The sequence below is a fragment of the Netta rufina genome (assembly GCF_964035555.1).
Source record: "Netta rufina genome assembly, chromosome: Z".
Lineage (NCBI taxonomy): Eukaryota > Metazoa > Chordata > Aves > Anseriformes > Anatidae > Netta > Netta rufina.
Window position 1 is genome coordinate 79,383,506 of NC_140126.1, and position 24,508 is coordinate 79,408,013.

Here is a 24,508-nt window from a genome sequence, read left to right on the forward strand (position 1 = left end):
ACATTTCACAGAAAACCCATGAGAAATAAATGTCTGGTGGACAGAGGTAACAAAATTCACACCGTATACAGTTGCGCTATTTATCTACAGTTGTCAAAAATACAAAGAAATTAGATAAAAAAGGTTGCTTGGTCAAAACATTAATGAAATATACGTTCCAAACGCATAGGAATCACAGAGTGATCAAACAAAGACAGTAAGTGTCTTAAAGCTTTAGAGCTTTCAAGAGCTGCTGTGGTCACGTGACTAAAGGAAAGCTACCGAGTTTGTTCACCAAGACAGGTGTTCAGATTAAAGACAGGGAAAAAAAATTACACTCTACCACCAGGCATCTTTGCTGGAGGGGAGCAAGGGCATGAACAGAACGCAGCAGATATTTCAACTTTTCCTTACGGTATCTGCATGTTTTAAAGAAACCTCTCTGGCAAAAGCAAGGTCAGTTTGCAGATACTATCTAAGGAAACAGTAAGAGGCAGCAACAAATAATGCGTGTCACGGATGGGATCACTTCATATTCATTGTACTGCACAATGACCAAGAACAATGATCTCAGAGCTGAAAAGCAAATCTCTTTCCCCAAAGAGTACCCTGAAGCCTGAACGTCTTCAATAAACATTTTATTGATGAGTTTTCTCAATGTACTCGGTATTTCTCTGAGGGAGAGGTAGGCTCTCATGGGGCTACTTCATGCTCCCGTGCTCTGAGAAGTCAGAAACAACATGATTGTCCCCTGTCAGTAACCACTTTGTAGTTCAGAGTCCTTCAATTCCCACTGGTTCGCGTGCATGGATACGAGAAGTACTAATTCCAACTTCATCACCTGTAGAAAACACACAAGGTAAAGGTAGTTGATCCTCAGAAGATATTCAACTTTGTACTATATAGCCCTGCATCTTTATGTAGAAGCAGTCATTCACCTCCCTTCCTTCACTCCTCCCCAAGTGTCAGAAGTTATTTTTACCTGTTCTGATCAGAGGAGCTTTATTCTAAATTGGAATGTTTATACTTCTGTCAGTTTCAGCTTCACTTTTAGAGAGAAAGAAGCCAGAAAGCTACGTGTGTCTTACATACATCGTACATTTGTTTGAGGGTTTACCCTTTGAACAATAAGAACTAAATTAGTCAGGATTCCATTCTTATATCCTTTTTTGTTTTTCTTTTTCCTCTTCTTAAACAGACTATTGCGTGATCTTATAAAACCCTAAACACAATTTTTTAACACACAGAGCACTGCATGTTCAAGCCTGCTACAGCGATTTCTAGTAGTTTCTACCTCAGGAATTAATGTTTCCCTTGTCTTCTGCACTTCCTAGTATGTGCACCTCTTTACTTAGGTAACTGATACTCAGTTTTGTTCCAGTCTTTCCTTCCTCCCACACTGCTGAGGGAGCAAACGGCTTTGTGGTGCTTAGCTGCCTGCACACCACAGGCACATACAGAGTACAAATCTCTATCCATCAGAGAATCGGTTACTGGCATTCCAAGCACTGTCCACATGCTGGAGGAAGAACTCCACTGTTTTCTCTGAAAAAGAGGCAGAGAAGAAAATAGGATACAGTACAGAGTGATCATGCAGTCCAATAGGCACAGCCTCATACCGTGAAGAGATACAATAACAGAACTTTCACCTGCAACATTATCAGACAGTATTTAACAGCCTGGATTAAAGCATGTTCATACACACCTTCTTCGTAATACGTTTATCACATAGACACAACTATAAATATTACAAGAAGCTTGCAAAGACAAGAAGTGAAAAGACGTCTAATTCTTACTACAGCCTAGACCTCGCAAACAGGGATAGTTGTATGACTGGGAAGAAGTGACAGCAGCCCCGAGCTACATTTTGCAGTCAGACAGTTAAACTACATGTTCAGCTCTACATTATCTCAATGGATACATGGAACTGTTCTATAAAGAACATGGAAAGTCCTATCATAATGGAATTAATGGAAATTAATGGAAAGTCCTATATTAAGTTTATACTGAAAATAGTATTTGGGAAAGAGAATGCCGAAACACCACATGAAGTCAGCTAACTAACCCAGTTCAACACAGAACATGTGAGACTGGAACAACCTCAAGCAGAGTTGTACGAGCCTTAGTACTCTGGAGGATGCCTTTCTCTGTAAGGCTGTAAGCTGCAAGTCAGTTGCCCAGAGCAATGGGACGAATGCTAAAGATGAACTCTATCTCCAGTACACACCCAAGCAAATCACTAGTGCACCAGGTAGTGGCTTACAGTATCAAATGCATGCCTTTCGGTGCTACTCGTTTAATTTCTGCAGAAGGTACAGAAACAGATGCCTGCTTGAATCTCACACTGATGAGCCACAAATCAAAATGACCTTACTGTAGCTGACTCTCAGAAGTTTTAGCCTTGTATGGAGAGTCATCCTTTGGCTGGGAGCAGTTCTAGCTACGTTTTGAAGTGGCAGAGTGTTCAAACCTCATGCAGAGGAGTGGAAGAAGCACAGAGTGGCGCATAGGAACAGAAGTTCGCAGCATCAAAGGAGCAAGAAACTGGGAACTGAGATACATGCAGCTTTTACGCTACAGATGCGGAACTGGGAAATAAAGGACTGGGAGAGATGGAGAAAAACACTTGTGGTCCTTGTTTGCAAGGCTTAAAAGCAACCTGGGAAGACAAAACGTATATAGTCTGATCTTTCTTACAGCCCATATTCCCTCTATAGAAGCTCACCTCTTCCCCCTTCGGAGGCCTAAAGACGTCTCCAGGATTCAGGAGATGTTTCTGCAAAACTGTCTGATGTGGTAAGTCTGTACAATACAGGAACACAAAGCAATCTGCCTGACAAGAGCATGCGTTGACTTGTCGTTGGCCAGTTGCTCAAACACATGCCTTCACCTCCTGGAATAAGGGCACACAACATGTTTTCCTTGAATTAAACACAACTACAGATAGATTTAGCTCATAGGGTTCCAGCTGATTATGCTCACTACAGAACCAAGATAAGAGAAACTACTGCAATGTAAGTAGTTATGCTAATAACAAGATCCCACAGTGAAACCAAAGCAGAAGCTTAAGGGAACAGATTGGTCACAAACCATTCTCCGTGACGGTAACATCCAGGTGAGAACTTCCATACTTGTGGATATGTTCGACACCCTCTTGTACACTGTCCACAACCTCAATGCAGCTCTCCAGATCCCCATATTCGTCGTGGAGAGATTTCACTTCTGAGGGGTTGAACGTCAAGTAAGAGGCAAACTTTGGGCCAGCATGAATCTTCACCTGCAATACCAGAAGTATTTTGTGCTGTAGATTGTACCAATGCGTAACAGGTGAAAAGTGCAGCTTGTTGTTCTGGGTATAGCTAGGATAGAGTTAATTTTCTTCATAGCAGTCCCTATACTGCTACATTTTGGATTTTTGCCTTAAACAAACCACTGTTTTGGCTGTTGCTAAACAGTGCTCACACAGTTCCAAGGCTTTCTCTTCTCCCCCCACAGTGAGAAGGTCGAGGGTCTGCTAAAAGTTAGGAGAGCACATAACCACAACCGATTCAAACTTAACCAAAGGGATAGCCTATGCCATATAATGTCAAAGTCAGCAATATAAAATGAGGGGAGGGGAGTTTCAAGGAAGGCAGATATTTCCAGGTTTGCAAGTCTCCCCTACAAAAGACCTTACCTGTTTTTATCCTTTTCTTTTGTAAACTGACACCAGCCCTCTCCAAAGTGTATGTTTCAGACACAAAAGAGTTACTGGGCCCAAAACAAGGCAAGGACTTTCAGTTATTTTACGATCCTGATGAAGAAGATCTAATGCATCGTCAATCTCTGAATTTAATCGTAGCAGCTAAGACACCTTAACAATGAGAGGGAGGAGTGGAGGAGCAGGTGCTGATCTCTTCTCTCAGGTGACAGCGACAGGACCCAAGGGAATGGCATAGAGCTGTGACAGGGGAGGGTCAGGCTGGATGTTAGGGAAAGGTTCTGCACCAAGAGGTGGCAGGGCACTGGAACAGGCTCCCAGGACAGTGGTCACAGCACTGAGCCTGCTGGAATTCAAGAAGTGTTTGGGCAACGCTCCAAGATGCATGGTCTGATTTCTGGGTGGTCCTGTGTGGAGCTAGGGGTTGAACTTGGTAGTCCTCATGGGTCCTTTGCAACTCAGGGTATTCTATGAAAAAAAAACCACAAAACAAAACACAACCAAACCAGACATTAAAAAAAAAAAAAAAGACAAAAAGAAAACACAAGCGAGTGAGGACTTGCTCCTGACTAGCTATCTGGCAAGCTTCTCTTAATATGACTTTAACATTATCGGAACATGACCTATTTTACCATGTTTTCCTGCATCAATCACTGCTTGTATACACTATTTGCCAAATGGAAATGCTATGTGAAAAATCCATGTTTTAAGTGTAATTTAAGTACTTCACAAATATTTCTCTCGTGATGCATCTCTGCTACAAAACATTACGCATGTCAAAGCAATTATGTAGGACAGTGGCCTTTGTTCCTGTGGAACAGTGGGAGGGGGAAATAATGGGCGGGAAAATGGGTGGGAATAAAGGCAAGTGAGACAAAATGTTCAAAATATGTGGATGAAGCAGATTAGAGGAGGAGAAACATAAAATGGGAAACGACTGAGGTAAGAAGGTAAGTTAATAGATTTAATCAGAATAGTATTTGGGTCCGGGAGGTTGCCAGCCAGTAAGTCAGAATTAAGAGTAGTAGAGAAAGGGTTGGGGAAATGCTCTGCCAAGGCAGAGAATGATTTTTTTCTATGTAAAAGGAAGTAGTTGTATCCCAGCAATGGCATGCAGCCACCCCAAAGAAGCTGCTTGCAGATCGTTTCTATGGAAAAGCTTGGGGTTGCATGGAGAAGCCAAGAAAGCTCTCCGAAAAGAGTACAAAGGTGTACAAAGAGACATGTGGGTAACGTAAGTGTTATGTTATCATAAAACTACATAGGGCTATGTCAGCAAGACCAAGGGCTCCTAAAATGAACAACAAGTAAATAAAACAAAACAAAAGCCAACACAAGTATAAATGACTAACCTGTTCTACTCTCAACGTGTCTATGATCTGATCAAACAACGGGGTTCTCAGCAGGTCTCAGTGAATTAGGAGTGTTTCCCGAGCATCACAGGCAGCAGTATATTCACACTTTGAGTCTCTGACTGAGGTTTAAGAGTAAACAATTGGTTACGTAACATTTATGACACAGAATTTGAAGAGCATGTGAATTATTATTACCTATGGTTATAATAATATATTAATATATATATTAATATAATATAATAATAATATATTAATATAATAATAATATAATAATAATAATAATATTGTAACCATACCACATATTCCAAATGTGTAGTTCAGTTACACTCATGGTATCCAAGTCACCCACTCACAGCTTACTTATTCATGTGGCCTTCTCCACGCTGGCATCTGTGTCCACATACACATGACAGATCCATTCACCGTGTCCCATCACTGGAATTCCCTTAGCAGCTTTCTGGATATTCCTGACTAGCTGGGATGAACCATGTGGAATGATTAGATCTACCAGCTTCTCCAAATGGCAGACATCTTCCACTTCCTTGCTTGTATTCACACGTGAAAGTTGTGACACAAACAGTCAATGGCCTGAATTCTCAAGCTCTGCCTGTGCTTTTTCTACATGCTACAGCACAAAAGTTGTTGCTTTAATTCTAGACACTTACTACTTGCACTGCATCTTTGACTCCATGAATGGAGAGTGCTTCTTGAGTCAGATGATGAAGGATTTGATTGCTGTATGCTGCCTCTTTCCCTCCTTTTATTAGCAAGCCATTTCCGCTAGCTATGGCCAAAGAAGACACCTGCCAGAAGGGAATTAAAACAACAACAACAACAACAACAAAGTGATCTGACTCCTCTGGGAGAATAACATCTGCAAAATAGAGTAAGAACAGGATTTTGCATTCTGCTGACTTACTCAATATTAGTATACAGCACCAAGAATTTTTTCCGAGTCAGAACGTGTAACTCCAGAAATGAAGTATCTTAACGTTTCAGAAACAAACTTGAGCTTCAGGGTACTACTGGCAAAGGGAGACTGCAGTAAGTCAAAGGAAACCCTGAACATAGGCTCTGGCACAAATTCGCTAGCTGTATAAAACTATTTCAGATGCAAGAACTCTTATCCCTAATCATTCTGGCTGGAAGTAGCTAATGAGCTCTTCCTACGACGAACATTTTACTTGTGCTCTCTTATACAGAAGCCTTTTGTTTTATCACGCTGATTTTACGTTTATAACCAGAAGGTGTCCTTGCCTATGGCAGGGGGGAGTAGATGACCTTCAAGTTCCCTTCCAGCACAAATCATTCTATGATTCTATGACACCTCCCACTAGACCAGATTGCTCAAAGCCCCATCCAACTTGGCCTTCAATACTTCCAGGGATGGGGCATTCACAACTTCCCCAAGCAGCCTGTTCCAGTGCCTCACCACCCATAGTAAAGAATTTCTTCCTTTATTCTAATCTACATCTACCCTTTTAGTTTAAAGCCATTACTCCTTGTCCTGTCATTACACTCCCTGACAAAAAGTCCCTCCCCAGCTTACCCGAAGCCTGCTTCAGGTACTAGAGGGCCACTATAAGGTCTCCTCAGAGCCCCCTCTTCTCTAGGCTAAGCAACCCCAGTTCTCTCAGCCTGTCTTCATAGGAGAGGTCCTCCAGCCCTCATCAACTTTGTGGCCCTGCTCTGGACCTGCTCTAACACATTTATTTCTTATGTTGGAGTCCCCAGAGCTGAATGCAGCACTGCAGGTGGGGCCTCACAGGAGTGGAGTAGAGAACGAGAATCACCTCCCTGGACCTTCTGGTCATACTTTTGATGTGGCTCACGATACGGCTGGCTTTCTGGTTTGCAACTGCACATCGCTGCCTCATGTAGAGCTTTTCATCCATCAACACTCCCAAGTCCTTCTCTGCAGGGCTGCTCCCAATCCACTCATCAACCAGCCTGCATTCATTCTTGGGAGTGCCTTGATGACGGTGGTGAACCTTGCACTTAGCCTTCTTGAACTTCACGAGGTTCTCATGTACCAACCCCTTAAGCATGTCAAGGTCAACTCAGACCAACTCCTTTTCCCTACTAGCGTCCTCTGGGTAAAAAACAGTCACCGTGTTTGATATTCTACCTCATCCTGCTGTCCACAATTTGAAAAGAATACTGAAAAAATAAGGAATACTTCAGAAAGATCCTTGTCAATTAGTGGAACCTTGCTGTACCCAGATACTGTGCGTCTTTAACATACAAAACTAGACATTAAAATGCAATTTGATTGTATCTTGTTAACAATCTGCCTCTCCGAAGATCAGCATCACGAAGGAAAGCTGCAGAGACAAGCTTATTTAAATAAATAAAAAACATCCAATCTGTAATGGGTTTGAAAACAGTTTGTTCCCTTTAGATAGTAATAGAGCACGGCTGTACTTCAGAACAATTGGATTTCTTGAAATCTGTAAGAAGCAGTCTGTGAAATATGATCTCAGAACTTCGCCTTGTAAGTACTAGAGACAAACATGCTATTGTATATTGTTATAAATGACCGAGTCCCATACAGGGTTACAATCAAAGTTTACAATTTATTAAAGGAACAGAGGTAAGCAAACAGCACTGGGTGCGCTGGGAGTCTCTGCTCCACGAAGACGCGCACCAGTTACATCAGGCGGCTGGTTTTTATGCTCCTAGGCTAATACATATTCATCACCACTTTTGGAAAAGGCAGGAGTATTATAATTAGTTTCCCAGAACCCGAACCATCCCACGGATGCATGCGTATCAGTCTCCAGTGGTCCCTCTGAGGGTCGCTCATACTGAAGGCTCGTAGTCTTCCTCACAAGTTTTGTCCTTCGGTCGTTCTTCAGCTTCCCCCCCCTCCCCTTATTTAGTAGTCTCTGGGCCAGATGCCAGAAAGTTGTGTCTCATGCAATAGTCAGCAGTTATCTCAAAAAACTCCCCCCTATTCTCTTATCTCCCAGACCCGAGTCTCAAGGTTTACCCTTCAAACCCTCTATCAACACAAACTGCTAGACCATTCTTTTGCAAGATACAAGAACTATATACACTAACCACTCTGTTTCTCTTGGACTTGTGGTTATTTATACAAGGGGATGTAAGACAGAAGGTCACATTTCATTATGAGGCCCTAGCATTGTTCCATATTGACACGAATCAGATGAACATATTTCACAGTCCCCCATCTCCTTTTTCATGGTATTGATCCGTGTTTTCCTTTCCAATCGAGTCAATACTTGCCAAATTGGTATCAATTTTGGATATTCTTTTCTTTTTATTATCGTCAGGCAATGGGTTTTCTCTTCTCCCTGGTTCTGGGTCAACAGTGTGAGAAACTCCGTAGCCAGTAACTTAGGCTCAGGCGAGGATCTCAGTGAAGAAGTAATTTGTTCGCGATTGCAATGGCGGGCGCCCCACAAGCAGGAGAGCGCACCTACTAGTTCCAAAACACAGTTTATATACTTTCTGATGACAGGACCCTCCCCTGTTTCCCCACTGACTGGGTAATCCAGGTTCACCATCTATCCGATGCTTCACAAACAATGCATGGCCTTCACTTGCCGGCCTGTTAAATTTCAAAGTTCTTTTGACATTTTTACTGCTTGGAGAGGTAATGTTTCTTCACTTGTCTGACTTGACACCGTGATTTTCACCTAATTGTCCTAAGAAGTCTGGTTGTCTGCATTTTACAAGGTCGCCTGCTAAGCTTTCTTATCACTGTAAGCATCTCTCAGTACCACATTCCTGCCCTCTAAACAACGTAACTCTGCAAAAACAACATTCCTATTCCCACAACAGGTACTGCAGATATTTGCATTCCTTGTATAACTGGAGTGTATCAGCCTGGTAATAGAAGGTATTAAACATGGAATTATTAACAATTCTCCACATATCCACAATACAACCATCCTCATTTTAGCAAAACAATCACTGCCCATAAAGCCCCCTCCCATAATCTTCTTAGATCGATTCCATTCCAAGTTTGAACTGGGACGTGTGCAATCTTCTTCATTTCTTTTACAAGTTCATTTACAGCTTTTCTTTCTGTTGTGGTTTAACCCAGCTAGCAGCTAAACACCACACGGCCATTCACTCACCTCACCCCCTCCCTCTCTGGGATGGGAGAGAGAAATGGGAAAGTGAAGCCTGTGAGGTGAGATAAAGACAAGAAAATAACAATAATAAATAATCATAAATAATAATAATGACAATGACAATAATGATGATAGTTCTACTACTACTCATGTGTATGAAACAAGTGATGCACAATGCAATTGCTCACCACCGCTGATGCCCAGCTGTCCGATGCCCAGCCTAACCCCGAGCAGTCCAGCCCTCCTCCCAGCTCTTGCTGCACCCCCAGCCTGCTCGCTGGCAGGACAGTGAGAAGCTGAAACGTCCTTGGCTTGGTGTAAGCACGGCTCTGCAACAATTAAAACATCAGCATGTTATCAGCGCTCTTCTCATCCTAAACCAAAACGTAGCATTCTACCAGCTACTAGGAAGAAACACCTTCATCATTAATCTCTAAACAGCAATTACTAAGGTTAGATTTTCCACAGACTTCTTCTTGTGCTAGTAAATAATCCAAAGCTAAGCGATTTTGATACAGAAGTAGATAAGTAGTCCTCATCTTGGTATTTTGCTTTGCAATTAAGCCAAGCGCACCTCCGGTTTTATTTACAACTATTTCCATTACAGCTTGTAACCTAGTTATTCTATTAAGCATATATATTGGGGTCCTATAGCCCCAGGATCCGTCTTCTGCCCATGTAGCTGGATCATAATAGGCAAGACGCCTTCAGTCAAGGGGTTGGGCCCACTTTCAGGGTCAATTTGGGCTTGGGATACCGTTCAGCCTGCCGGGGTGATCCAGCTCCTGGAAAACGAATCACAATTTTATATGGGTTTAAAAAGAAAAGTTCTTACGTTATTTTCTCGGGACAACCTCACCTTAGTGTGGGAGAAGTCCGGTCGAGGCCCTCTCACTCGGCAGTCAATACCCATCGCCTCCCTCGGTAGACCATACACACTGCAGTGGAGGGTCCTGCCCCGGTCTTGCCTTCTCCCTTTCCTCCCTTTAGGCTTGTCCCCTTTATTTGGCGTCCTTAATTCATGCAGAGCCTCATTGCCAGAATATTAGTTCTTCTTTAGCTTTAGTTTCAGTTCCCCAGGAGTGGACTCAACCCTCCAGGTTTCGGTCGTTACTGGTCCTTTTATTCTGGATCTGTGGATCCAACCCCTTTCCGCTGTTCTCACAGCTGTTTCAGTAGTAAGTAAAACTTACTACTTACAGTCCCTCCCATCGGGGGCTCAATGATTCTTCCCTCCAGGTTTTTATTAAGACCTTGTCTCCTGGTTGTATCTTATGAATAGCAAATCCTAAAGGTGGTGTTTGAGCCATCATTCCAATTTCTCTTAGCTCTTGTAACCTCCTTCCAATGGTAATTACGTATTTCTGGATGCTACGCTCCTCAACTACATTTTCCCTAGACGCATCCCTTGAGAATAAGGCATACCATATAACATTTCATATGGCGATAATCCGGTCTCACTGTGTGGTTTAGTTCTTATGTTTAAAAGTGCCAATGGTAAGCATTTCATCCAGGGCATTTGTGTCTCGATCATTAATTTAGCCAAGTGTTGTTTTAGTGTTTGATTCAATCTTTCTACTTTCCCTGAGCTTTGTGGGTGCCACGGAGTATGGTATTCCCACTGAATACCTAATGATTGACATAATAATTTTATTATTTTAGAAGTAAAGTGTGTGCCCTGATCAAAAGCAATGTACTGGATTATCCCATATTTAGGTATCAGGTGTTCTAATAGAGCTTTTACCACCATTTGTGCCATAGCTCGAGCTACAGGATAAGCTTCTACCCATTGTGTTAAATGATCGGCTATTACCCATAGATATTTTATCCTCCCTACCTTGGGCAATTCAGTGAAATCAACTTGTACTTTCTCAAAAGGCCTGTAAGCTGTTTTTCTCCCTCCCGTGGCTGCTTGTCAAAACACTTTCTTATCTATCTTCTGACAAGTTAAGCAACGTTGCGTAATTTGTTTTGCTATTTAAAAAAAACAAAAAAAAAACAAAAAAAAACAAAACACACAGCTTCCTGCTGAGGCAGAACTATTAACATTCCTACATCCTCCTTCCCTGCTCATTCAACTTCAAAGGGCTCTGTTAAATACTACATGTCACACCTTTAACACCGGGGACAACTCTTTTAACGCTTCCTTTATCTTTCTCCAGCCTGTACTTTTCTCACGCCAACACCAAAGGCTCAGTCAAGGGCCAATTAATTCCACTCCTTTTCTCTCCAAGATGCTGAAACAACGTATCAGTATACTACACTTCATCCTATTTTCCTTCTCTCCTCAAAAACATGAATTGCCAGATAGTGTTATAGTCGACTGATCCATAAAGTGGCCATTTAGCTTATATAGTGGCCACCACTGATTGCAATACTTAGTGAAAGTCCTCTTCCTTTCTGCGCTCCCAGTTCTAACAATATCCTTTGAATGTGCCAGTGTGCACCCAAGGAGGCTTTCTTTAAAACATCTTTGTTTTGGATATTACTCATTTCTTTGATTTTCCATTCCCTTTTATTTATTTATTACTATTCCTTATTAGTTACTGTCCTTTGTTTCAATTTCCACGCAAACCTTTTTACTGTGGGTTTTTACTATCTTTTCCTAATCTTCTTCCCAAATGTCCCAGTTCTCTGGGATTAAATGCCTCTTCCCGCATACAAACTTTACTATTTCAGGTTATTAAGGAGCCCCGTTCCATGTTCCAATCATAAATCCATGGAACTTCAGGAAAAGAGCTGAAGCACTCAGCCTTTCATCTTCTAGACAAACATTACCACCTTTTCCACAAAATTTACATTTCAACAGGACCGAATTTCGAGCCAAATGCCAAGTTTTCTCATGCACTTTCTTAATAAGCCCATACAAAACAAGGAATCACTCCTGTGTATCCGTCAATAAATACCATTTAAAAAGGCATTGACACCTAAATAAATTCACTCTCCCCCTTCTTACCAAATTGCCAGGGCTCAAGCCCAAACCACCACAGAAAGGACTCTCTCCGTTCTACCGCTTTGATAATCAGTCAGCCCCCTCCACCTCTCCAGTACTTGGCAAACTGACCAAACGCCACAGCAAATACACCAACACTTCTAAACTGTTAGTTACTTAGATAATGCTCCCGCCTTTTTTCTTGTCACACTCAAAGCATTTAAGAGCAAAAATAGGATCACAAGATACACTGCCAGGCCCACATATTGGGCACCACCAATCAAAACTTGGTGAAAACAGCACTTCTTTTTGGTCTGTCACGCACTTCGTTCGTCTCCGGCCGCTCCCCTCACGGAGAATACGCAACCGCGGATCGGAACTCCGCACTCGCTTCGCAGCTCACTAGAAGGTAAACTGTTAGTCTGCAATTGTTTCACCTTTACTGCAACTCAAGACTGAACTCTGAGCACTGACTCAATTCCGTGTATGCTATCTCCAGCTAGCTATCAGGCACACACTACTCCATGGAGAAGTCAAATTTCCTCGGTAATTGCTTACCCAAACCAGTATGAGATGCAATAGTAAACTATGGAGGAAGCAACCTCTCCTCTGCACTCAGAGTCCATCCTACTATCAGCTACAGCATGGGAGAGAAACCATATTATTCAGATGCAGAGGTATCAAAGATGATCCTCTGAAGTTACATCGGAGAACTTGAGGATGGGGGCTGGCAGGAAGAAAAGTAACAAGACAAGCCATCCTAAGTCTGTAAAAAAAGAAAAAAAAAAAAAGAAAGTTTGGGGGGGGGGGGGGGGGGGGGTTGAGGGTGGGAAGCCAGTAAGAATCAGCCTGATAAAACAAATGAGATAAAGAAGAGGAGAATGGGAGACTTTGGCTAGGCAAGGCAAGACACCCAGGAGGCAAAGGCTGGAGTCTAGGAAGACAGACTAGAATTTGGCAAGGAAACATACTGGTTTTCTGTGAAGAACAGAGCAAGCAGCAAGGAAGCAATAATGGCAGAAAGGGAGACTACTGCCTTTTCCTTTCACATGAACTTTGCCTAGAGCAGACTCCCCTTCAGTATGAAACGAGGACAAACACTCACAAAATTCAGTTGTGAAGCTGCCCTTCGGCAGTCTCTTTTTAAGTGCCCATACCCATCCCTTGCTCCTCAAATACTTGCTCATATGTTAGAGAAATGCTCAATCAGTCTTGCTAAAGATACCGGCAGTAAGAGCCTAGACTTAGCTTTTACACGCTTGTGGAAAGATATCATTCTGCCTCAGTGCAAACATGCAGTATCAGTATGGGACAGACCACTCAGAGCCTAGAACTTCTACTTCGTGCTGATCTTGTCAGCATATATTCTTAACAGTTGCAGTTTGTTATTAACGACCTATATTAAACATTTGATGTTTAATCGTAGCCTGCAATCCAGCTGTAGTCAGCATGGACAGAAAAGTGCTCATTGGTAGGAGCCTTGTAAGTTGCAAGTTAAGCAGGGAAGCTATGTGATAAGACACAGGCAGAAATTGCACCACCTGAATGTAAGCTAACTCCTTCTCTACGTTGGGTATCAAAAACCAACACTGAATAACTCTCAGCATTGCACAAGCAAGTCCCAAGAAGACTGTAGTTTTCTGTAGAAAAAAAAAAAAAATGGGATGACAGCAGAATTCATTTCAGAAGAATACAAGCAGAAGTCTTTTGAGGCAAGACTTCTTGCAGCCTTCCAATAACTCACCAGTAGAAATACACTTTTGTTATCAAAGATCTCTCTGCCCTCCTCACATACCTGTGGAAGACAGTCAGTCTGGACGGGACTCAAAAAAATCGCAAGAAAGACCCCAACAGGCACTGTCACCTGCTCCAACTCTAGATCTTTTGCTATGCGTGCTCTCCGAACTATGCTGCCGACGCTGTCCTGTGAAGATGCTGCAATCTGACAGAGCCCAACAGCCAAGCTGTTCAGCTTTGATGTAGACAGACTGAGACGTTTCAACAAAGGAAGTGCCAATCTTCCTAGAAGAAAGAAAAAATTGCGCTCAAGATAGATTTATCTGGCTAGTTTCAAGAAAAAGTGACCTAATGGTCAAACCAGGAAAAAAAGCCGCTGTTTCCCACGCCGCAGCAAGAAACCTACCTAAGATGAACAATGTAAAGCATTAAGTTTAGTAGCTACAATCAAACTGCTCCAATTTGACAACGCTTTCACCTACCATCACATATACACCTAATACGATATGAATGATTTGTATATGAAGTAACATCCGCAAAGACAAAGTTTGTCCTATTTCTAGTACCGTTACACAACCGTGTACCTGAATTTCTTACCAATTTCTACCCTTGCAATATTCCTGGAAGGTTTGCGCACTAATTGCCTCTTTCTATTTCACAGATAGAAATCCCAAAGAGCAAAGGAACGCATAGCATTTCAGATTGGGCAAGAGCTGCCGGAGTTTTCTAGTCTGAACACGTTCAGGTAGGAAGTTTACTCAGAAATGTCCCTCCAGGCATTCTCCTCAGTACAAAATGGTTGCCGTATGTCTTTTACTGAACTTTACAATTCGTGATGCGCCAGTTCCACACATTTTCTAACCCAAGACCAGCTTCCTCACGCACCACTCTTACACAAAAGAATGGATTTAGTCTGTGCTGCCTGAACTGTACTTTCCTCAGTCAGAAGGTAAGGTGGTTCTTTCTGGAAAGCATCATTTTTAAGTAACAACCTTCCCCACAGGGGCCAAACATTACGTTAACCAGCCCAGGAGAATATTCATGCTATTTCATGCATGATGATAACAGGGAAGATACTTGCTAGATTTAATTTCTAAAGTGAGCCTCCTTTGGCAAAAGAAAACACTGTTCTATTTTTAGTTTTTTAAACAATGCTGTGGGTTGCTGCTTTCAAAGGCCTCTCTCTCCATCTTCTCTGATAGAGACAGCTCTTACGGAAGCTGCAGCTGCTTACACTGACAAGCTCTCAAAGTCCTGGGTTCCCTAATCTGTGACGGCCATAATATCCAATTGCAGGTGACAGACTACTCTTGTTCTGCTCCTTTCCTTTGAGGCCCAGAAAAGCTCATGACAACAGGTGTTCCATGAAAGGACCCGCAATATTACCTTTATTTTCAGCTTCTTCTAAGTCCTTTTTGTTTGCCAAGAGAATTTCTTCTCTCTGATCAGTTAATAAGTCAGCGAGATGATAAAAAAAAAATAAATCTCTGCTCTCTGAAAGAGAAAAGTGTCTGAACTGCATTCTTACACGAACTCCATGGTGTTTGACATCTGGCTCACTTCAGCTCATTCCTACTGACACATCTTCTCACTGGCTTGATGCCCTGAATACTTGGAGCCAGCTGATTTTTTCCAGGACCCATTTGTGTTATAAACCTGTATTTTAAAACTTGCCACATGTTCACAGCCTTAAAGAGCGAGAACATACTGTTCTCTCACCTGCTCAGGCTGCAGAGCTGCCAGCATCCTGCTACCGGCTCGAGACATTCCACCCTGCTGCTCTACTGTAGGGCCTGCCAAAACAAACACACACACACAACCACAAGACATGCAGACAAAGGTGGAAGGAAATGAACACTAACCTTTCAACTTTCAACTCCTTACTCAAAGCAGAAAAACAGGTACGGTCTTAAGAGACATATCAAAGAAGTTTACTGTATGCCACAACAGGAAAATCTGTATCAGATACCAAAATGCTGCCACGGTCCCCGAGCATAGCCCTTTTCAAGGCATCACAGAGATTCAGTAAGATCATCCATGTCGTAGGGGACAAACAAGTATACAACCTGTATCAAGAAGACTTGACAAAGAGCAAAAGAATACAAGGACAGCTACATCTCAGGGAGTGGGAGGCTACTGCAAAAAAAGGAAGGCATCCTTTGAAAAAGTTTAATTACATAACTACTGAAAAGAGAAAAGATTGCAAAACAACCTGGGAATGTGCAAACAATACAGGAAGCCAAAACCAGCCTCAGCAACAGCTTGCACAATAGCTGCTCTCTCTCCGCTCTGTGTACGTTGAAGGGCTCCTACAGAGGAGAGGTTTTTTTCTTGGCACGGATGTCAAAGAATCCATCTCAAACTGAAATGATACAGAACAAGTTTTGAAACAGAAACTGAAGGAACAAGTCAAAAGGCTCAGGCAGCATTTCACTAAGGAGTTCTCAAGGAGCTCCTGGATAAGCTACGTTTTCACTTTTAACTCTTGAAATTGTCTGTAGAACAGATGACTTGGCATGTGACTAATATGCCCGGACTTCTATTCAAGAAGTGTCCTACAGAAATTGCCAGAGCAGGAATTCCCACGGTAAGGAAAATAACAGGAGGTATAGTGGGAAGCGTAAGAAAAGAACTAGGGGACACTTGATTAATAAGACTTAATGAAGGACTGTTAAAACAGCTTTTTAAAGCAAGGTCATACTTTATAATGTGGCGTGTATTTTTGTGTTCTTTGAACACAAAAGGGGTGTTGGACCACGTGACCTCTGGAGGTCCTTTCAACCTCAACCAGCCTGTGATTCCTTTGCAGCCACTATGCAACAAAATAGCAAGTACAATTCACAGCAGATAAACATGAAGCAATGCAGAGACAAAAGGGGAAATCAGGCCTTGGTAGTGCACATAATCCTATGAAAACATCACTTCAATGCTCATCAGCGTTGAACAGCAACTTCCCTGTTTAAGCTTTTGGAGAAGGCCTAGGAAAGGCAACAAAAACCATCCACAATCTAATCAAAACTCAAAGTTAGCCTTGCTATCTCATAAACTGAAGGTTCACTTGCATCTCGGACGCTACACAAACTTTTATTTTCGCTCACCTTGAAAAGGTCACAGTAGAATAAAAACAGTTTCAGCCAAGAGAAACAGGGATCGACAGATCTTTGGAACAGTTTCTGTAGAAAAGGACTAAGAAAACACCTTTTTCATGTGAAAAAGCAATGAGGGAAAAGACAATGTCTCATCATAGAAGTTGAACAGAGATCGATCACCCATGTTCTCTTTCCATACAGAAGGTGGGGGCATCAAAAGCCAGCAGGAAGCAACTTTCACTCCTCCTGCCCACAAGCACACACAAAGTAAAGCAAGCAGTTCTTCACATAGTGCTAGCTCCAGAGTTTACACACAATACCTGGTTAAGGCTCGTGACTCCTGTGACCCATGGATGCTAAGTGTTTACCTGGGTCCAAAGGATATGGCCAATTTTTACAAGAAATCCATTTAGCATTTTTATACTCCAAGGCATTTGCTTGTCTTACAGTGCAAGTCACGAGTATCACTCTATACTTGTTCTATTCTGCTAAGATCACAGATCTTTGGTCTGACTTTCTGCGGCCCTTGTTACATTGTCACAGCAACACACAGGCAGGAAAACATTGCTACATACAGTAACAAAAGACTGAGTCATAAGAAGAACCTAGGATAAAACATGAAACCGCACACTATCTTAGTTCAGCACTACATTCTATATGCATGCTTTCACCCTGAAATCATCAATAAGAGACGATAACCTCTAAGACTGAAAACAAGACAAATTCTACTTAGTTCTCTGAATGCAAGGCTGATGCAGCAAGTCATCAGCTGGAAGGAACCCAAGCAGAGGATTCAAGATGTTCCATTCCAACATTGAAACTTACCTTTCCAAAGCCGCTTGTCAAGCAGAGCATAGTTTCCCATTTGTTGAACAGGCAGGCCTAGCCAAATTTCAACCCTAAACTGCCAGGGAATCTCTACTGCTCCCAGCGTACATATTACTTCCGTACTCACCTGCAGGTCTTACCTCTGAAAAAAAAGTTCCAACTTTCTTCCCTTCTACAATATCTGTGATGACATGACCCGAGATTTTCGGGTGGACTCCATTTGCAATCACTACAGAGGTGCCTCCTCGCAGGGCCCACAAAGCTGCTGTCACCTACAGTGAAGGAGAGAGCCAGTTCCCAAAAATGCACTTGTTAGTTGAATCCCCATCCTCAACAACAATTCTTATGTTGGAAGAAGCCCTTAAGACCATCAAGTCCAAGCATCAACCTAATGCTACCACTAAATCATATCCCTAAGTGCTGTGCCCACACGTCTCTTGAATACTTCTAAGGATGGGGACTCCACCACTTCCCCGGGCAGCCTGTTCTAATGCCTAACCACCCCTTCCATGAAGAAATGCTTATTTAGTACCCAGATATCCAGTGCTGCTCAATAGAGTTGTTCCTCCCTAGGGGTAGGGCTTGCCATTTCCCTCTCCTGAACTTCAAAAGGTTCCTGCCTGCCCCTATCTGCAGCCTGTCAAGGTTCCTCTGAATGCACCGCCCCCACCCCGCACAAGGGCCATTTCCACAGAAGCCACCAACCACCCGCCGCCTCGCCCCCTCCCTATCCAGCCCACCGTGGCGCGCCACCGACCACCAACCTCGTTGCGCCACCCCTCCTCGGCGTCCCGGCCTGCCCCGACAGCTTCTGCCCATGGCGCCGGCAAGCCCTGCATGCTGCTTCTGCCCTGGCTTCCTCCAAGCCAATCACACAGTGCTTCCGCCCTGATTGAAGACAGGCCCTGACATCACTTCCGCCCCAGGTTCCCAGCCAAGCACAGCGTGTCCCCACAGACACAGCAGAGCAAACACACAAACTAACATTGACATCCTACCCGTAAACGTGCCGTAACAGTGACTCACCTGAGAAAGAACTGCATGCAATAAAGGCACCTGGTACTACATTAGTTTATTCTAACAGATCCTACTAGCTGTCACCTCAAAAAGACGTGCGTACCGCTCTCTACTTGGAAACGCATCAGTCCGTCCGTAGACTCTGACCCACCTAAAGAGCCCTGCAACTGACTGAAGGAAAAACAAAGCACTTACCCCAAAGAGCAGCCCAGGCAGAAGGAGCTCTCTGATGGCATACCTGGGGCTCATATACCGTTTGGCCGCGCCCAGCACCCAAGCCCAGTCACCTGGGAAAGGGAAGGGGCAAAGCACAAGAAAGTAGAAAGAGAGCAGAAGGAGCAGCAGCTGTTGTGCTGTGGGCCTTTTTTTTTTTTTTTTTTAAGTCTGATGGCACAACTTTGTGCAGCGCTGCCTGGGCACACGTTTCAGATAGAGCTAATGAGCAGCTGAGGTAAAGGAGCTGGGAAGAGAGAGGTGTTGCAGCAGGTATGCTGTGGCTGTGAGGTGCCTCAGGGTGTGCTTTTTCTCTTGTTTCTACAGGTGCTTCTTTAGGCAGCTTGGAGTCTATGGATTTCTGGATTTTAAGTGCTTGGAATTCACTTAATAGAGGGATATTTAGCAGAGGTTGCTGGATCACTGGTTTTAGGGATGGTGGGATACACTTCTGGTTTTGAGTTATATTTTAATCACTTGTGTAACTCTCCAGAGAACTAAAAACAGCTTGATTACATGCTCCAAGAGGCTTGAGCACGTAGGCACAGTATTACTAAGAGACTGAGCAGGGTCGTATCAGAGTTACCTTTTTTCATCTGTAAAGGGTCTGTGATTACCCCTGCCGGGCTGCTGTGTGTGCGTGGCTTTTTGGCATCTGTGGAGCTCAGTCGCTTTTGTGTGTGTATGTTCTTACTTTTTGTGGGTTTTTGTTTGTTTGGTTGGTTGGTTGTTGTTGTTGTTTTTGAGAGGCAAATAGTGCGTGTGCTGAGCGTGGTTGGCAGGAGGAGGTGGGGAGCTGTCTGGCAGGGAAGCTGTTCAGGACTGGTAGGTTTGGTTTCTAGGAGCATGCGGCATCCGTCCTGTGTGATGCGACTGATTCTTGGGCAGGAACGTTCCAGCTCGTGTGTCTTAAATACCGTAGCTTGTGTAGTGTGTGTTGTGTGGCCTGGGCAGAGTTTGCTTTGGCGCTGTGAGCCGAGAATCTCAGTTAAAGCTGGTGAGCAGCTGGAGTAACGGAGCTGGGAAGAGAGAGTATTGCAGCAGGTACACTCTGGCTGTGAGGTGCCTCAGGGTGTGCTTCTCTCTTGTCTCTGCAGGTGCTTCGTGCAGTCTTGGACAGGGAAGGGAAATCCCCATGTCACGGAGCAGTGAGGGAAGGTGAGAGTGTTTTCAGCCTGGTCATCCCTTATCCAAAGCGAACGGAAGACACTCAGGTGTTTCCCTCAGGGTCTGAGGTGAGGCTGTTTGGGATAGAGGAGCAGTGTGGCAGGTGGTTGTTTGCAAGCACAGTGGTCATTTTGTCCTTTTGTGTTCCCAGGTGGCATGGGTGATGCTGTCTACTCCTTCTGAGCTTGGACTTAATTTCCAGGTACAGAGGCAAGTGGACCGCTGTTTTGAAAGGATACAATTAAAGATGGAGTCGCTTGTGTTGATGAGGGATGGGTGCTAACGCTGGCAGCTGAAAGTTTATCTTCTGGCTGTGTTTTCCTTTGTTCAGGCTGAAACTCAGTGTGCAGTCCAGGACGTCATGACCTGAGCTGCCTCTGGAGTGACTCTGGTGAGTGATGAACAGAGGTAGCAGTTGTTTTTGGGGTGCGGTTGTCACTGCAGTTATTTTCCTACATCCAATAGAGTAAAATTCCAGTTTGCCTTTCAGAGGTGCTTTAAGTGGCTTAAGAGAACAGGTGGAAGCATCTGCCACGTGGGGCAGGTAAGAGGCTGAGGTTAAGGAGGGGATGAGAGTAACTGTCCAAAGGCTGCTGTGGGTTTTGCTGCTGTGGTTGCTTTCTCCTCTGTTTATCAGGTGCCACAGGCAAGGTGGGCTGTGATAGCCCTTAGAACAGGAGCAAAGCAGGTCTCTGGAATGCTGCGTTGTTCCTGAGAAAGGTGTTGTAGAGGAAAAAGGTTGTCTTGCGTGGCGGTTCCTGATGGCGGTCTTCTTCCGTAGGGGAAGAGGTGCCTGAAGCCCCATGCTGTGTAGCCTGAGCACACCTCATTGAGGATGAAGCCTGCTTTCCAGCAGTTCCCAAAACTGTGTTGAGGCTGAAATGCTGTGTCTGTGTTTGGGTTGGGTTTCAAGTTTTCATGCTGTGTTAGGGATGGGTTTCAAGTCGGTGCAGCGGAGGGCCAGGACCCAGTGTCCTGTAGTGTGTTTTGACCCGTCAGCATGGCCTTTTGGTTCTCAGATAGCCTACTCAAGTATGTGATTTTTCCTGCAAGTGATATTATTACTTTGAATTGTTTTTCTTTGGCATGTTGTGCTTTTTTTTTTTTTTTTTTTTTTTTTTAATGCTCCTGGATTTTTCTTTCTATGTAAAGAAAGGTTTGAGCTAATTTCAGTTGAAAAAAATCCAGTTACTTGCTTGGTCATATTGTCCTTTCAAGATTAAAAGCTGCAGCCTAAGCATGCGGAACGTTGCTTCTAGAAACAGCCCGATTCTCTTGTCTGCACTCTGCTTGCTGTTGAGCTAAGTCAGATTAAAAACAAACAAACAAACAAAAACACGCCAGCTGCTGCTTCTCCTTCTGCTCTCTTTCTACTTTCTTGTGCTTTGCCCCTTCCCTTTCCCAGGTGATTGGGCTTGGGTGCTGGGCGCGGCCAAACGGTATATGAGCCCCAGGTATGCCATCAGAGAGCTCCTTCTGCCTGGGCTGCTCTTTGGGGTAAGTGCTTTGTTTTTCCTTCAGTCAGGGCTCTTTAGGTGGGTCAGAGTCTACGGACGGACTGATGCGTTTCCAAGTAGAGAGCGGTACGCACATCTTTTTAAGGTAGCAACTAGTAGGATCTGGTAGAGTAAAGCAACTGATATAGTACTAGGTGCCTTTATTGCATGCAGTTCTTTCTCAGGTGAGTCATTGTTATGGCATGTTCATGGATAGGACAATAATGTTAGTTTGTGTGTTTGCTTAGTGGTTCTGGGTCCCTCAGGATTTTTGTAGGATTACGGGGCTTACTGTGAGTCTTTGCCTGTATGTCAAATACTATCAAAGTTACAACCTTGGTGGCAAAGTGAGGGAGCAGGGTTTAGGAGAAAGGTATTGTCGAAGCTCCCTGTGTAAGCATGTATCTGAAACCAGCAGCAGTAGGCATGTAAGGTGTAATCTTGTTCAGGGTTAGGGACAGTTTGTTATATTTCTGCAGCTTTTGCCTGTGGTTTTGCTGGCTGTTGAGTCTTTAGACCTTGCATCCTTCTAGATTTTAAGAGCTTGGAATTCACTTAGAAGAGGGATGCTTAGGAGGGGTTGCTGGCTAACTTGTTTTTGGGAAATCGTGGGGTACGGTTCCTTTTTTTGGCGTTACATTTCAATCTTTAGATATATCAAGCCATTTGTGTCACTGTCCAGAGGATTCACAAAGAGCTTCAGCACGCATTGCAAGGGGCTCGACTGCATAAGCGCAGTAGTACGAAGAGACTGAGCAGGGTCACCTTTTTCATCTGTAAAGGATAAGTCTGTAATTACCCCTGCCGGGACTGCTGTGCATTCATAGCTTTTTGGCATTTGTGGACTTGAGGGTGTGTTTTTTTTTTTTTTCTGGCTCTGGTCTCTGTGTTTGAGTCCTCTGCAAGAAGCTGTACTGTTTGCGTGTCCATCGTGGTCATGACCTTCTCTCTTTGTTTCTTGTAGCCCAGGGCATGGGCACGGAAACTTGAACGAAGCACGAGGGTGAGTGGACAGCAGTGTGGGCCCTGAGTTGGTCGGTGGACTGTGTTAGTCTGCTTTGCCTGTTGGGCAAACTACCTTGCGACAGCAGAGTACGTCTCCTGCCACGTTTCTGAGGCGCGCCAGGCGTCAGCAGTTCTAGTTCCTGAAATGCTGGAGATGCATCTCTTTGGGGTGTTAGGTGGGCGAAGCGGTGATACTGGGCTGGGGAACACGGGTCTGGGGCTTCTTGGCTCTTGCGGTAGGGGATGAAAGAAGAGGAGTGGGTATAGACCGTTTTATGGATTGTCACGTTTGTCTGTTCTTTCTCCTTGATCTAAGCCCCATGGGCTTGGCTTGGCACAGTGAATGGAAGCGCTGGGTGTGGGTTGGGAAGGTGAGTGGAGAAAAGTTGGAAAACGGGCATTGTTTTTGGTTTGGTAGTCTATTGGTCCACCTCTGGGTGACTCCTCTTTTCCAGGGATGAAGAAGGTACTGGGAACATCCTAGCTGGTCTCTGTGGTCCACATTGAGGATGGATTCTGAGCCCTGAGAATTAAGTTCAGGGGCAAATCTTGTGTGTTGGCAGGGGGAGGCAGGGAGTTGTCTAGGGGGTGTCTATCTGATTTCAGTAGCAGAGCAGGTCAGTTGACTACTGTTTTGTTTCTGAGGAGGGTGCTTCCCTGGAAGAAGTTTGGCTGGCGTGCTGGTGCCTGATGGCACTTTATTTCTGCAGGTGAAGAGGAGCCTTAGGCTTGAAGCAGTGTCCTGGCTAGCCTTTGTGTTCCTTGATGAGGATGGAACCTGCCTCCCAGCATTCCCAAGCTAAGCTGGGGGGGCAAGTGCTATGTTTGAGTTGGGGTTGTGAATGGACCCATAGGGCAAGGGTCTGTGCTTGTAAGTCATTGCAGCGGATGGGGCCTTTCAGGATTGATCAGGTCAGGCAGAGATGATGTGTGGGGAGTTCTGTCACGTACAGCGTGAACACGTGCCAGGCAGGGCAGTCCCAGCTTGTTGTCTGTGCTGTGCTGTTGCTCTTGGTGCTCGGCAGGCCCTGGGGAAGCCATCCTGAGGGTATTGAACACTTGACCTCATCGGAATAATGCTGATGTTCAACTGGGAGCTGAGCACCTCTTGTCTTGCAGTAGGAGCTTAAAGGGATCACTTCTTCCGTGCGTGTAACTTTTATTTTGTATCGAATGTTTCCTGATATGATCATTATGTGTTACGCGCTCCTCAGGTTTTGATATCCTCATCGCCTTCTTCCACTGGACAGATTAGATGGGCAACTTGGTAGCCACACTAAAGGTCCTAAATGCTTGTTTCGTCATCAATTCTGTGATTCTGTGATCATAGGGCTGATCCAAGCACTTCTTGTCTTGCAGTCACAGCTTAAAGAGCAGATGCGTTTTGGGTCTTGTGCATATTTGGTTTCAGATTGTGTCTGTTTCCATTGTCGCTGTTGTGGAAGTCATCTGGGCTTCAGCAGGAGCTCAGGCTTGGGAATTCATTTCTGAAGCGTTATTCTTAAGGGGTTTGCACTGCCCATCCTTCCGGTCTCTTGTCTTAAAGGCAAGCATTCTATGCGTCCATCATCCCAGTTCTGGCGGTCACTTTCAGTCGCAGGTCATGGCATTTGAGTCTGTCCCTGGGGTGGCCACAGATCATCTGTTCTGACTCACTGTCACTGTAGGGCTTCCCTCTGGGAGTTGTCATTCTGCCTGGTGTCATTCTGTTACGCTCCTAGATTTTTCTTTCTATGTAAAGAAAGGTTTGAGCTAATTCCAGCTGAAAAGAGTTTTTTGTTTGTTTGTTTTTATCTGAATAGAGTAAAACGATCTATTGATGCTTCCTTAGCTGGGCGTAGTGCCCAAGAATGGGGAGAGAATGAATGGCCTCCTGAAAGAATCATA

The 24,508-nt window shown here is 44.1% G+C and overlaps 1 pseudogene across 1 annotated transcript; it reads right to left on the bottom strand.

Annotated features, from left to right (window-relative positions):
* Positions 1–617: 617 nt before the first annotated feature.
* LOC311221553 (delta-1-pyrroline-5-carboxylate synthase-like) lies at positions 618–18,562 on the bottom strand (annotated as a pseudogene). Its single transcript has 11 exons — positions 18,464–18,562; positions 17,851–17,995; positions 15,526–15,599; positions 15,193–15,298; positions 13,865–14,091; positions 5,700–5,837; positions 5,395–5,590; positions 5,032–5,153; positions 3,070–3,256; positions 1,438–1,524; positions 618–820 (listed from the first exon to the last, which is right to left on the bottom strand). The product of its transcript is annotated as a delta-1-pyrroline-5-carboxylate synthase-like (transcript).
* Between the last annotated feature and the right edge of the window lie 5,946 nt (positions 18,563–24,508).